Source organism: Atta cephalotes (genome assembly GCF_000143395.1).
Source record: "Atta cephalotes unplaced genomic scaffold scaffold00094, whole genome shotgun sequence".
Lineage (NCBI taxonomy): Eukaryota > Metazoa > Arthropoda > Insecta > Hymenoptera > Formicidae > Atta > Atta cephalotes.
The window spans coordinates 48,859-54,044 of NW_012130158.1; positions in this window are offsets into that span (position 1 = coordinate 48,859).

Consider the following 5,186-nt stretch of genomic DNA (forward strand, 5'->3'; position numbering starts at 1 on the left):
AACGTCATGTCACAACATGTAAGTACATGTAATATTATACATAATTATGTATGAATAATTTTTTTACATTTTTCTAAACTTGATTTTTTCTAAAACAACGCAAAAATTGTTTCTTTAATTATTTTTGACATTTTCTTATTAAACAATAATTTTATAAAAGAGTGCAAGCTGAACATATATGAACATATTTAATAATGTATAATTATATATGTTTATGAGTATTTATTTGTGTGTATTTATACATATTTATATATTGGGTGTCCCAGAATGACCGCCAAATATTTCATGTGCTGATAAAGTGGATTAAATTGATTCAAAAAGTTCTTTATCATTTTATTTGTAATTTTCATAATAGTTAAGATATTAATTACTAAAGATTACAAAATATTAATTACTAAAAATCGCCGAATATTAGTTTTCAATAATTTTTTACTCAAACTATCAACTTTACTATCAACTTTACAGAACAACTGCAAGAGATAAAAATTGTTTGTCTTCTTCATATAAAGTTCTAACAATTTTTTCAGAAGTCTTTTATTCACTTTTTAGTACTGCATTTTCTTTGTGGCGGTCATATCGCCATTACTTCAGCTGAGAATGCATTTCGCAAAAATATGATTTTCATCCGAAGAATATCGCGAAAATTCTCGGAATTGTGAGAAAACTTGCAAATACCGAAGACCTGCTCAGCTGTTTGAGAGAAAAAAAAAGATAATATAGAAAAACAGATACGAGACAGTAAACCAGCGAGCGAAAACAACGAAATAAAGAGCGTAACAACTAATCACATTTCTAAACAGTATTTAATTTAATATACATTGCCATTAGGCAATTAGAATCAGACTATGCATTGAAGATTAAGATTAAAGATTGAAATTTCATCAACGAGGACAAAGAAATTTTAGTTTTTATTCCGATTGATCAAACTTCAATCTTTCAGTCTTCAATGCTCTGATTCCGGTCTTACAATTATTCGATATTGCAGTAAAGTATGATATATCATTCGCTATAATTCAATGTTAAGAAATATGAGATATAGCCACTATGCACAGGCAAGAAAATAAAATGAAATATTCTCATACAGCACAGAAAGAAACATTGCAGAAACATTGCAGAATGATTTCACTGAAACATTGTAATATTGCATGGTGGTTGCGAAACGTTGCTGAATCATGTTGCAAAATTCCAACAATATTAAGATGTCCGCTTTTTGTTACATTGCAACAAAGCATTCCAGCAATATTGCAATGTTATGTATTTTGATAAATTTTTTACGAAGACTCTAAAATGAACTATTTCTATACATATATCTCACTAACTTTAATTTTTCTACAAATCGCATTTCTAGTGATATGTATTTTCCAAAAATTCTAAAAACAATTTTTTATGATAAAACTATAAAATATTCCAATAAATATCCAATTCCAATATAGTATTAATTTTGAAGGATAAATTTATTCATAAGGATAAAGCTTATATGTGTATGCTCCGAACAAACTACAAATATTATATTATTCACATACAATATTATTCAATACAATATTATCCACATACAATATTATCCACATTAATATAATAATACAGTCGCTTGGTAAGTTAATCATAGATTAAGTTAATCGCAGAGATTTTTTTTTAATTCGAAACTCCAGTCAATTGAAATCGATTAAAAAATGACAATATAAAATTTATTAATAAAGTTCGGGCCCCGGTTTATTCTTGCGTTCACATCAGGCATAAATATATCATCGATCACATAATTAATATTTCGATAAATCGTTTTCAGCAGCTTAATTACTTATCGTCTTATCCGATTGATTGTATCCAAACTCGATATTATACAATTTTTTGATTTCATATTTAAAATAAATATAAAACTTAGCTAATGAAATGGCCGTCAAATAATAGATAAATAAATTTTTTATAAAATGAATATTAATTATTATATCATAAAAATGACTGTTAAACTAAAAGACTACTACATAAATAATATTGTAAAAACTTATATTTTTATATTATTATTATAACAATTAAAAAATTACAGTTTTGCAATGTTTGTGGAATATTACAAGCATGTTACTGATATTTTGCAGACATATTGTTAATTTACATTTCTATAATATTCTCTGCAATATTACATTGCAATCTGCAATATTGCAACATTGCAACAATATTATTTCAATCTTCTGTGCTGTATGAATTATGTTTAAAATCTTTCAATCGAAGTTATCTCGAATATTCGAGAATAAATAAATAGTTTTCTCCGAGACTGAGGTCAGGCAAGCAATCGCGAAAGGAGAATGAAACACTTCTTCTCTGGTTCTCGTCACGTTAAGTTGTATAATGAGGAGTAAAAATGAGCTTGTACTTCGGTATAATATTGGGTTATCCGGAAAATTCGTGCCGCAAAAGATTTAAATTTAAGAAATGTATACTAAAATTTAAATCTTCTGCGTTTCAATTCCTTCAAAATCGGCACGAACTTTCCGAACAACCCAATACATACATACATTGGCGGCGCACTCATCTACACCAACGTATGTATGTATTACAGCGAAGTACAAGCTTATTTTTGCTCCTCATTGTACAATCTGACGCGCTCTAAAATAATGACTTCGATTCGAGACTAAATTGAATCGATCATCATTGGCACTGGCCACACCGTAATAACATTTTACTGTCCGATTCTCATAATATTATATACATCAAATCTTATTGGCAATTATTTTTAACGACGTAACATAAGAAAATGCTATACTAAAAAATTCTGACAAAATTCTTAAAACACTATGAGAAGAAAATAAATAATTTTCGCTTGCTGTTTTCCTGAAAGTTAACAGTATTTGAGTAAAAAATTTTTGAAAATATTCAGCGATTTTCAATAACTAATGTTTTTGTTAACTATTACGAAAATTGCAAAATGGTAGAGGAAAATAACAATAATAGAAAGGTTTGTATACGTGCGTACATGCGTGCGTGCATGTGTAAACAAAAAATTAGGTCAAAAATGTAAAATGGTTTATTAGAATGTCACTCAATTAGTTAAAAAATAATATATAAGAAACGTTTCGACTTTGTTAGTCTTTCTCAATCCATTAAAAAATAAATAAAAGATAATTTTAATATTTAAATTTAGTATAATAAAAGAAGGCTGTGAGCCAAAAAATTATATTATATCATTAGCACTTATAAAAGATATATTGAACAAAAATTTGATAAATTATTCAATGTAAATAATAAACAAAAATAAAAAATATATAAGAAATATAAAATATACAATACAACAAACATTTCAACCTCGATTGGGTCATTCTCAATACATAAAGTTTCAATACATAAAGTTCGCTCGGTCTACAGAAATAAAATTACTCAGACATTACTTGTACAAATTATGATAGCTTAATTATATTTAAGTTTCTGTAGTAGTCCGTAGAATTAAAATCTTGAAAAAATTTTGAGTATTAAATGTTCCATTGTAAAAGGATAAGGATAGTTTCTATTAAAATAATGAGGCAATTTTATCAAGATATAATAACTCATAAAGAAAATGCATGATAGAATTAATGTTCAATTGTATAATGATCACCGAGAAATTATATTCAAATAATTTAATCAAAGTTAAGTTATATAAATTATCTTCATATTAAGAAAGTACAGGAACCGCAGTCAAGTTTTTTACAATTAATATTATAAGCAATAACGATCACAGTTAAAATTGTTGTTACCACGTCAGTGCTTTAGGACCGTTGTAATATTCAAAGAATTATAAACATTATGATAATGTTAAGGACAGAAATTTTTTGAGGAGGGAGAGGAAATATGTTAGAGAAAGGAGATATGGAAGAAAGAAGAAAAATAATTGGGAGGGGGAAGTGATTATGAAGGGGAAAGTGATTGTATAATCTGGAGATATGATTCTGGCAATGATTCTGTATCATTTTATTTGTCTTTGCTTTTTTATATGTATCATTTCGGATATCAATCTTTTATTATACGAAGCCTCTTTATCTAAAATTTTAACTTCATTCCATTTAAAGATATGATTTAAATTCGTGCGATGGTCAGAAATAAGAACCCGTTCTTTTTTTGAAATCTGAAATGTGCTCATGTAATCTTGTATTTAATTTACGTTTTGTTTGGCCTACATAACTGGCATCACAGTCTTCACAGAGATTTTATACACTACATTTTGGTTAGACAATGGCTCAATGCTTCCTTTCCTCTCTTTATACAACTTTTAAGTGTGTTAGGAATAGAATATGCCAATTTACAATTGAATTTAGAAGAAATTGGTAAAAAGCTTTCTGAAATAGATTAACATAAGATTTAACATAAGATATTGAAAAAAATTTTCTTTATGTTTAGTGCTAATTTTATATGTGAAGTTGTTGTTATGGATATAATATTTTATTCTATTATTGATAGTGGAGAAAATAAGAGATAGAGAATAACCTGATTGTTTAGGAAAATTTGAATGGTGTCAATTAAATTTTTTTGGTGAAAGCGAGGATGAGATAAACGAACAATTTGATCAACATACTAATAATTATGCCTCTCTTATGACATAGTGGATGATTTGAATGGAAATTTAGAAATCTGCCAGAAAATGTTGATTTATGGTATGTATCGAATAACTCGTTTGTTTTCAATAATTATATTTGTGTCTAGAAAATTTAAACCTTTTTCTATACTAATTTTCATAGTGAATTGTAATCTACTATGTAAAGAGTTAAAGATGTTTAATGTGTCATTAATACTGTCAGATGGAAGTGCTAAGATGATATCATCCACATATCTATAATAAAATAATGATTGTAATTAGTAGTTCATTGATAGCTGACTCTTCTAAATCTTACTATATCCGCAATTATTGGAGACATAAGTGAACTCATTAGAGTGCCAAAAATCTGTTTGTAAAAGTTGTTATTAAAGGAGAAGAAAGTGGTTCTTAAATATTTAGATTATATAAACAACATATATTTTTATGAATAAATGAAAAGAGTCAACAACAAAAATAGATTGGTTAATAACAAAAAAGTTAAATTTATTTATGATAACATCAAATCAATTTCTTATGTATGTTCATCTTCAAATAATAAAACAGTTCTAATAACAGTCAAAATAATAATTGGCCCATTACATTATATTGGGATATTGGGATATCCGGAAAGTTCATGCCGATTTTTGAA